Source organism: Lithobates pipiens, unplaced genomic scaffold (genome assembly GCF_037356315.1).
Source record: "Lithobates pipiens isolate NorthernLeopardFrog02 unplaced genomic scaffold, aLitPip1_a1.2 Scaffold_10, whole genome shotgun sequence".
NCBI lineage: Eukaryota > Metazoa > Chordata > Amphibia > Anura > Ranidae > Lithobates > Lithobates pipiens.
Genome location: NW_027507686.1, coordinates 124,827,173 through 124,837,697, shown reverse-complemented (window position 1 = coordinate 124,837,697; position 10,525 = coordinate 124,827,173). Strand labels below are relative to the sequence as shown.

The 10,525-nt window shown below is 49.9% G+C and overlaps 1 long non-coding RNA gene across 1 annotated transcript; it reads right to left on the bottom strand.

Annotated features, from left to right (window-relative positions):
• Positions 1–8,404: 8,404 nt before the first annotated feature.
• Positions 8,405–10,028, bottom strand: LOC143942159 (uncharacterized). Its single transcript, XR_013264724.1, has 3 exons — positions 9,462–10,028; positions 9,226–9,347; positions 8,405–8,554 (listed from the first exon to the last, which is right to left on the bottom strand). It is a non-coding gene; the product is annotated as an uncharacterized LOC143942159 (long non-coding RNA).
• Between the last annotated feature and the right edge of the window lie 497 nt (positions 10,029–10,525).

Below are 10,525 nucleotides of genomic sequence, written 5' to 3'. Positions count from 1 at the left end.
CGGTGTGATTCAGTCGGTGTGCTGCCCCTAAGCTTGCCCCCGGAGGGCATCCTGCCTCGTTGGACATGTGCCTCCTCCTCCTCCTCTCTCCTACCAGGCACCCACGTGGAGTCAGTGCCCTCATCATCCCCTCCCTCTTCATCGCTGGAGCAAACCTGGCAGTATGCTGCAGCTTGTGGAACATGACTGCCAGATTGCTGTCCTTCTTGAGCATCCCCTCTCTCTGCATTCACGCTACTGCCTTCTTCTAGCTGAGTATCATCATCAGAGCCTACAAAACACTGGGCATCCTCCTGGAGCATGTACCCAACACTGTGCTCAAAGAGTTCAGGAGACTCCTCAGGAGGACTTGGTGGGTCTAGGGAAGGAGTCACTGAAGACGATTCGTTGGCAGCTGCTTTGCTAGTACCCTGAGACTGGGTGAGAGAGGATGAGGAGGATGAAGAGGGCTTGGTCATCCACTCTACCAAGTCATTGGCATGTTGCGGCTCAACATGTCCAGCTGCCGAAAAGAAGGACAAGCGTGTCCCATGGCCACGTGCTGATGATAACGATGCACCATGTCCATGACCAGCACTGTTGTCTCTAGACACAGAGCCTGCTTGCCCTCTTTTATCGGCTCGCGCCTGTCTGCCTCTCCTTGCTGGCCTTCCAGACATGGCCTGAAGGGAGTTGGGAAAAACAGCAATTGGGTAGTGTATATTGTGCTGGAGGCACACACAACTTCCACTAACTCCTGCAGATGGCAGATGGCTCAAATAGAGAAGAGCTATGTAGGTGGATATAGCGGTGTATACTGGGTTCAGAGCACGCAGACAGCACGCACAAGCTCCTACCGCTGACTGAAAGCTCTATTTAAAACGAGCAAGATAGTTTGCTATATAGGTGGATATAGCGGTGTATACTGGGTTCAGAGCACACAGACAGCACGCACAAGCTCCTACCGCTGACTGCAAGCTCTATTTAAAACGAGCAAGATAGTTTGCTATATAGGTGGATATAGCGGTGTATACTGGGTTCAGAGCACGCAGACAGCACGCACAAGCTCCTACCGCTGACTGCAAGCTCTATTTAAAACGAGCAAGATAGTTTGCTATATAGGTGGATATAGCGGTGTATACTGGGTTCAGAGCACGCAGACAGCACGCACAAGCTCCTACCGCTGACTGCAAGCTCTATTTAAAACGAGTAAGATAGTTTGCTATATAGGTGGATATAGCGGTGTATACTGGGTTCAGAGCACACAGACAGCACGCACAAGCTCCTACCGCTGACTGCAAGCTCTATTTAAAACTAGCAAGATAGTTTGCTATATAGGTGGATATAGCGGTGTATACCTGGTTCAGAGCACGCAGACAGCATGCACAAGCTCCTACCGCTGACTGCAAGCTCTATTTAAAACGAGCAAGATAGTTTGCTATATAGGTGGATATTTTTTATTGATAATGACTGCTACCAATATAACATATTACAAACAAACTTTACAAATCACTTTACAAACAAACCAAACAATACTACAACTTAATTATTTAGCAACACTTTGCCTACACAGGGGGGACATAACCAAATCACGTACTTGGTCATCTGACATCCTGTCAAGAACCTTGTCCCACTCATAACGTTCTTTCTTTTTCTTTTTCTTCCTAACAAGAACTTTACCACCACTATTAGGATCAGGACCACCATCATCCCCCGGGACTTCTTGCGCCACTTCCCCTTGAGCCGTTTCAACAGACCTACTCACTACTTTACTGTACCCATGTTCGTCTCCAGACACCGAGGAGGCCGAAGACTCAACTCCCTTACCCGAAAGGCGACATGGAGAGGAAGGAACCGGACTGGGGGATCTGAGAGGACTCCTACTCCGCGAGGAGCTTACCCGTGCCGGTTTCCTCCTTGCTGACCTCCTCCTCACCACTCTCCCTCTTTTCTCCTCCACCGGGCTTAGCCCACGACGAGACGCTCTGCTACATGGAGCACCCCCAGCACGAGGAGAAGTAGCAGGAAGACTCTTCCCTAAGGGACCTTCATTAGTGGGACCGACTACACCTTCCATTGGGGCTTCGTTAACAGACAGGCCTTGACCCCTGGGTACTTTGCTAGCATCGGGGGTCACCTCAGCATCAGTTCCCCTAGGGGGTGCTTCCTTGGTTTTCCCCACCACATTTTGATTACCCTGAGCATTTCCCCCTGTGGGCCCAGGGGGAGGTCCCTCCCCCCTGGGTTGACCACCAGGTGGAACATCACCTCTGTAGGCCTTAGGGCACCTGCTAAATGGGTGACCCATTTGGCCACACAGATTACAACAGATAAGGCCACATGCATCGCTTGAGTGGCCAAATTTGTTGCACTTTATGCACCTAACAACTGTGCAATCTGCGCTTAGGTGGGTTGGACACCCACACTTAAAACATCTCCGGGGTTGTCCTGGATAGAACACCAGGATTCGGTCCCTCCCGATAAATGCACTACCGGGAACATGCGCCACCGTATTACCGGCTCTCCGTAACCGAATCCTGGTGTTCCAAGCCCCGGTCCAAACTCCCCACTCATCCAGGCACTTATTTAGGGGACACTGCAATTGGCCGTGCCTACTCAGCCAAGTTGAGATGTCCTCCGGGGGCAGGCTTTCATTCCTCACCAGAATAGTGAGGGTTTTCACATCTTCTTGCCGACTCAAGGGGATGATCCTGAAACCCTTCCAGGGATCAGTCCCCTTGATCAACCCAAAAGAGGTGATAAAAATCTCCATCACCACTAGGTTTGTGAAACTCAAATCAAAATCATGAGACCCTGCAGGGTGGATGACCGCAAAAATTTCACAAACTTTAATTCCCAGTGATAAAATCATGTCAACCACCTGGCCCCTACTAGGGCACTGACCTTCCCCCTCCCACCTTAACTGTACTACATTACGGCGCTTGCGCTCCGGGCCACCCGCACCCCGAGACCACGAATTGGCCCCAGAAGGTTGACCAGCCGGGGGAGCACGGAAATTACCAGCCCCAAACTGGTCATACAGGTGGCCCAGAGACACATTCGCCCCTGCGACATTTGCGTAAGAACGCCTTTCTCCCAAGGCATTCAGGAGCCTGGCCTCCGGTGAACCCCTCAAAACAGATCCTGGGGCAGAAACCCCTTCTTTAGGATCCGGATGAGCCACCCCAGCTTCCAAGCCCCGAATACCTTCCTCCAACTCCATACCTCCTTGCTGGACCTCCGGGAGACCCTCCACCAGACCACTTAGCGATTGGTCACGGAGAAGGGCATCCAGGCCATCCGACTCCTCTGCAGTCTCATGAGCCCCACATGAGTCCACTTGTATATTTTGTGACCCTTCCAAGCCTTTAATAAACACCAATGCTGGATCGTCAGCCTCATCTACATCCCCCATGGGACAATCACCCCATGCTGACACCTGTCTAGGGGGTAGATTGTCCGAGATTTCCATACACTCATTTTCCTCCCTTTCGGATACTACAAAAGCTGCCGACCGAACGTTCTTCACACGGCCAGCTTTCACTTCCTCCCGTTCGGATGCTACCGAACTTCCTCCCGTTCGGATTGAACGAACGTTCTCCCGTTCGGATGCTATACCGGAAGCTGCCGACCGGACGTTCTTCACGCGGCCAACTTCCGCTTCCGGCCCTGGCGTCACTTCCGGCGCGACCGCAGCTTTCCTCCTTACAGAAACCCCGCCAAATTCTCCCGCCAAACGATTGTTAGTGTCAGCATGGGAAGACGGCGTCCCTCCATGCTGTCCCGCCATTGCTTCACTACTGGACACCGCTGTGTTTACTACAGAGGTAGCCAGGCTGACCTGAGTCTTTTGTCCACCTTTACCCTGGAGCTCCTTCCCCTTACCCTGTGACCGGGTTGCAGCAGTGGCAGCCGACAACTCAGCTGACGGCATGCCCTGCCCGCAAACACCGGCTGGGTTCACTGGGGATTTACAAGGTAAGTCCGTGGCTTTTTTAGTCTCCATCAGTCTTTCCAGCTGTACCACTAAACTCTGCTTTCCTCTTTGACCTTGGCTTGGCACTGCACCACTGGCGTCCACAGCTACCACCGGGTCTGCAGCCCTGGCAACAGGCTGAGAACCTCTAGGCTTGCCGGGACCCACTGTAGCGCTACCTAAGCCCTTAGTCACTGGGATAGAGTCTCTCATGTCACCTTCTGTCTTTGCCTTGGTCCTTATCTTTTCCGGGGACACAACCTTCTGCTTTTCTCCTCCATCTGTCTGTGCACTCTCACTTGTGGGTTCCTCCGCCTCTCTCATGGGCTCCGCCGCCTGTGATAGACGCTGGTTGCGGCGTCTTACCGCTTGAGAGCCCTCATCGCACGCCACTCTCATAACTTTATCTATTCTCAACAGAAAGTCCTTTTCGCTTGAGGCACTGTCAATTAGATTTGATAAAAGCTCACCAAGCATGTTACACTGCTCTTTCAGTCCATCTATGACAGGCTTGAATTCTGTTCTCTTCTTGATACCTGATCTGTCGCGTCTATTCCTCAGCTCGGCCAAAACTTTCATTTTTTCGCAGTAACAGCGAGAAGCCTTTACCATTAAGCTCTGGGCTTTTCTTTTCCTCTCCGCAGATTTCTCCACGTCTTCTCCTGGCTGTCTCAGAGACCAGTCAACCAAGTCAAGCTGGTTTTCCAAGTACAGCCTCTCCTCCTCAACGAACTCCAGGAGCTTCAGGGCTCCACGCCTTTCCTCAGGCCGAGAAACAGGCACCTGGCCTGGGCTGACCGACGCCATCAGCTCCCTGTCCTCCTCCACCACTCTGGAAGTCCTCAGAGCTCAGAGCACGCAGCCAGCACGCACAAGCTCCTACCGCTGACTGTAAGCTCTATTTAAAACGAGCAAGATAGTTTGCTATATAGGTGGATATAGCGGTGTATACTGGGTTCAGAGCACGCAGACAGCACGCACAAGCTCCTACCGCTGACTGTAAGCTCTATTTAAAACGAGCAAGATAGTTTGCTATATAGGTGGATGTTTTTATTAAATTTGACTGCTACCAAACATAACTTATGACATAACAAACTTTACAAGGTTACATAACAAAAGTAATTTAACATTAACTTAATTACTTAGCGCCACTTTGCTTACATAACGGAGGCAAAATAAGATCCCGTACTTGGTCATCAAACATACTGTCAAAGACCTTATCCCAGTCACTACGCTCCTTTTTCTTCTTTTTCTTACCAATAATTTTATTACTACAACCAGGTATAGGACCTTTTTCCTCACCCAAACCTTCCCTTATTTCTTTATCCTGAGCTGCACCAACCTCCACTTCCATCACCTTACTATTCCCTGGCTCATCCCCCGATACTGATGAATCTGAGGATTCAACCCCTTTACCTGGAAGACGACACGGAGAGAGAGAAGCCGGGCCAGGAGATCTAAGGGGGCTCCTACTCCGGGAGGAGCTCCTTACTGGTTCCGGCTTCTGACGTATCGACCCTCTTCTCAGAACCCTTCCTCCCCTCCCCCCTGCCGGACTCCGTCCCCGACGGGCCAGCACTTTGCCACTTGGGGTACTCCCAGCAGGAGGAAGAGCAGGAGAGATACATTTGTCCCAAGAAACCTTCGCTGTAGAGGCAACCTCAGGACAAGCTACACCTTCTATTGGTACATTCAATTCAGATGACCCCCCATCTACAGGCACATCAGCAGTACCAGGGGTCTCCTCAACAAGAGGAGTTTTAGCTGCCCCTGAAGGTTCTCTCCGCGCCTCCTCGGCCACATTCTGTCTTTCACCCACATTTCCCCTTCCGGGCCTGGGGGGGGGGCTCCCCTCTGGATTGACCACCAGACGGGCCATCACCCCTATAGGCCTTAGGACACCTACTAAAGGGGTGACCCATTTGTCCACACAGGTTACAACAAATCAGGCCGCAAGCTTCACCAGAGTGACCAAACTTGTTGCACCTTATGCATCTCACTACTGTACAGTCCGCACTTAGATGGGTACATCCACATTTAAAGCATCGCCTGGGTTGTCCTGGATAGAACACCAGGATTCGGTCTCTTCCAATAAACGCACTACCGGGAACATGTGCTACCGTATTCCCAGCTCTCCGCAACCGAATCCTGGTGTTCCACGCCCCAGTCCAAACCCCGCGCTCATCTAAACTCTTGCTCAGGGGACACTGCAGTTGACCATGCCTACTTAGCCATGTCGCAATGTCCTCTGGCGGCAAACTTTCGTTCCTCACCAAAATTGTTAGACTCTTCACATCTTCCTGCCGACTCAGAGGGATGATCCTGAAGCCTTTCCAGGGATCCGTCCCCCTAATCAGGCCAAAGGAAGTGATGAAAATTTCCATAATCACAACATTGGTAAAGCTTAGATCAAAATCAGGAGATCCCGCGGGGTGAATGACCGCAAAGATCTCGCTGACCTTGATGCCCAATGACAAAACCATGTCAACTACCTGACCTCTACTGGGGCATTGACCCACTCCCTCCCATCTCAGTTGCACCACATTACGGCGCTTGCGCTCTGGACCACCTGTACCCCGAGACCACGAATTGGCTCCGGAGAATTGGTCAGTCGGGGGGACACGAAAATTACCGGCACCAAACTGATTGTACAGGTGGTCCAGAGACACATTTGAACCAGCCACGTTCGCATAAGAGCGCTTCTCCCCTAGCGCATTTAGGAGCCTGACCTCCGGTGAACCCCTTAAAACAGGCCTGGGGGAGGACACCCCCTCCACAGGACCTGAATGAGCGGCACCAACCTCCTCAGTTTGTCTATCACCTTCTACCTCCATATTCTCTTGCCGGACTACTGGAGAGCTCACCTCCAAGTCATTTAATGGCTGGTCACATATGAGAGCATCCAGGCTGTCCGACTCACCCACCTCCGTATGTGCCCCACAGGAATCCACCTCAACCTGTCCCTTATTGTTCTGCTGGGACTCCTCCAGATGTCTGATATAAGCCATTGCCGGACTGTTGTCCCCTAGATCGCCCATAGGACAATCACCCCAAGCTGACACCTGGCCAGGTTGAAAATTATCAGGCTCCTCCATACAGGCATCACTTACTCCACCCACTTCCTCCCGCTGGGCCGTTCTGCCGGAAGTCACCGACCGGAAATGCTCCATGCGGTCGACTTCCGTTTCCGGGCAGCGCGTCACTTCCGGCGCGACCACAGCTTTCCCGCCCATAGAAACCGCGCCAGTCTTTCCCGCCAAACATTCGTTCACTTCCTGTTTGCCACCACCTCCTCTCCCAACGCGGGAAGACGGCGTCTCACTAAGCTGTGCCGCCATTACCTTACTGCTGGCCGCTACTGTATTTCCTACAGCAACGGCCATGCTGGCTTGAACCTTTTTCCCACCCTCACCCTTAAGTCCTTTCCCCTTGCCCTGGGACCGGCTTGCAGCAGCGGCAGCCGACAAAGCCACTGACGGCGTGCCCTGCCCGCAAACACCGGCTGGGTTCACCAGGGGTTGACAAGGTAAGTTCATTGTCTTTTTATCTTCCTCTAGTCTCTTAAGCTGTACTACCAAGTTTTGCTTCCCCCTCAGACCTTGGCTCGGTACTGCTTCACTGGAGTCTGCCATTACCACCGGGACCACAGCCCTGCTTGCAGGCTGAGAACCCCCAGGTTTACCGAGACCCTCCACAGTATTACCTGAGCCCATAGGTTTAGAGTCCATCACGCCATCCTGGATTTGTTTCACCCTCTGACCCTGGCTCACAACCGCATCACCGGAGTTCACTGCTACCACTGGGATCACAGCCTTGCTTGCAGGCTGAGTACCCCCAGGTTTGCTGGGACCCTCCGCGGTGTTACCTGAACCAGTGGTCATGGGTTTAAAGTTCATACCATTGGAAGGAACACACTGCTAACAAGAGCAAAAAGGGTGCTGCTCACCCCTATGAATCAGAAAAATAAAACAAATTCCCCCACCAACGGGATTTTTAGGCAGCAATAAACAGTAAGCGTAGCATACTATATAAAAAAGATTACTTTATTGTGTGGTAAAAACATGAGCTTCACCCAGGCATTTAAAATAAAAAGATATAAATAGAACCAAGCTTGTACATACAAAAATTGCAATGACAATTGGGCATACACTAAGCAGACCTAACTATAAATATACTGTATAAGATTAGTAACAGCAAAAATAAATTTATAGTTCTAACGCGTTTCAACCACTAGGGTCTTCTTCAGAGAAAGTCTGTTGATAGAGAGACAAGATACAACTTAATAAATCTATCGAATAGGATTAGTATTAAACATATTCTAGATTTGTCAGTGTAATTACCCAGTATGGTATTGCCGAGAGGTTCATACAAATTATAGTGCTTAATGGTGGAGTTTACCCAGGTTCATGCTTAGACGTCCTTCACTGGTTACAAAAAATATATGGTCCATACATCTCGCCACAGAATCCAGCAGTGGGGTGAGGGTCGGAAGCCCAGAGGCGCGGCTCACGAGCGGTCACACGACAAAACCCTATGCCCCACAAAGGTTGTAGGGAATAGGTGCAAGCGTAGGCAGCCTGCCTGTATGGTAAGTCACGCCTGTGATGAAAATCCCAACATAGTCGCAATTAGACATATATATTTATATATTTGTTTTTTATATTCTATATTATATATATATAGACCCACATATAGGGTATGGAGATATCTTATATATGATTTGTGTGCATATAAAGGGAATATCCCCAGATATCTGTATTCACATCCAAGAAAAAAAAAAAAAAAAAAAAAAAAAAAAAAGGGGGGGGGGGGGGGGGGGAAGGGGAGGGAAGGGGGGGAAAAGGAAAACAAAACTCAGAAGGCAAACACATATTGAAAAGAAGGAACAGAAACAGCAAACGTGGTTGAAATCAAAAGGAAACAAACGTGAGATGACATGTGGTAGGAACAGTGTGTGTGATGACAACCCGATATTGGGTGACTGTAGTGAATGAGTGAGTGAATGATGTGCAGGTGAAGTGAATAATGAGGTGAAAAGTGTGGGTGTTGGTGTGATGAAAAAAATTAGAGGGATAACATGTTAGGAAATCGGAGTGACAATGGGAAGAGTGCATAGGGGTGCTAGTGACGGATAGAGGTAAAAATGAAAATGCATGGAAATGCTAGTGTTGAACTGGTGAAAGGTGACAGAAAAAAAAAAAAAAAAAAAAAAAAAAAAAAACCATTCAGATGTGATAAACCATGTTTATACTGAGAGTGATAACAGTTACCTGGATAGCTGGGCTGAACAAAAGATTCCCAAAATGGAAAAGGAGAGACAGTAGCTGGGAAACTATCCCGGGAAGAGTGCCAGATACGGTCAATGACTCCTAGTCCATAGGGGCACCCCCATCTAAGAATAAATAGAATGATAAAGCGAGCTAGCTGTTAGAAAAGCTAGTTTTTCAGAAGTTTATTTAAGTAAAATGGGGGCATGTCAGCCAGGTTAGCAAGTAGTCAGACTTACCAACCAGGGATTCAAAGGTACGAGAGTCCTTGTTTGTGTACAGGAGCTGATGTATGCTGCCAAGTGTACTGTGTTATATAGTGCCCCGGGATTGCATCACAGGCATGGCCGCCCACCCATTGGCTGGAACCGCCTATTCCTGCTTGGCCGCCTAAACAGGTCGACCTCGTGTGAACGCCCCGGCGTCCCGGAAGGTCGTAAAGCGACCCCGAAACGACGTCACTTCCGACGCAAATGCACGACGTGATTGCGTCACGTCCGTCCGTACGAAGGGTCAGACGAACGTGAGGCACGTCCGGAAGTGTTCAGGGACGCCACCGACAAGGAAATACGTGTCTCCAATGGCTGGGCGGGACCAGCCCGCACCAGTCATATAGGGAGACATCTGTGGAGAGAGCCCTGCATGTGCACAGACAGGGGTCCCTCCTACCCTTGTCGGGGAGTCGCGCAAAAGAGGCAAACAGCCCCCCACACACCACCTCCTCCACATAAAAGCGGAAGGACATTGGAAGCAATGTGCGGAGGGACCATAAAAGTGGGGGACAAGCATAAACCCGGGTCAGGTCAATGTGGGGATATGTCGCTACTGTCCAATACCTCCCCTGACCCCCAGAACGGGGATGGGGTGAAGGTGTGTGGGTAGAAGGGGGGGAGGAAAAAAAAAAAAAAAAAAAAAAAAAAAAAAAAAAAGGGGGGGGGGGGGGGAAAGGACAGGCGACCGATCCCAACACACCATTAGCTAAAAGAAGCCATTTGCTTAACCAAAGACAAGAATAAAATAACATCTTTTTCAGATTATTACATATACACATATAGCATGCATGTCCCGACGTGCAAACGCACGTCTTTATTCAAGGACAGACAGAGTAAATATATAGCTAAGAAAATATATACAAACAGCAAAAATGAAGTGATGACATAATTATACAATGAATCACAGAAAAATATGGTGTTCAGTTGCGAACACTATACCATGGTACCCTGTTTGGTTGTAATCATAATAATTAGAGATTATCAACAATTTATGAGAGGGGCATGGTCAGGGGGTGTTCCTAGACACTTAC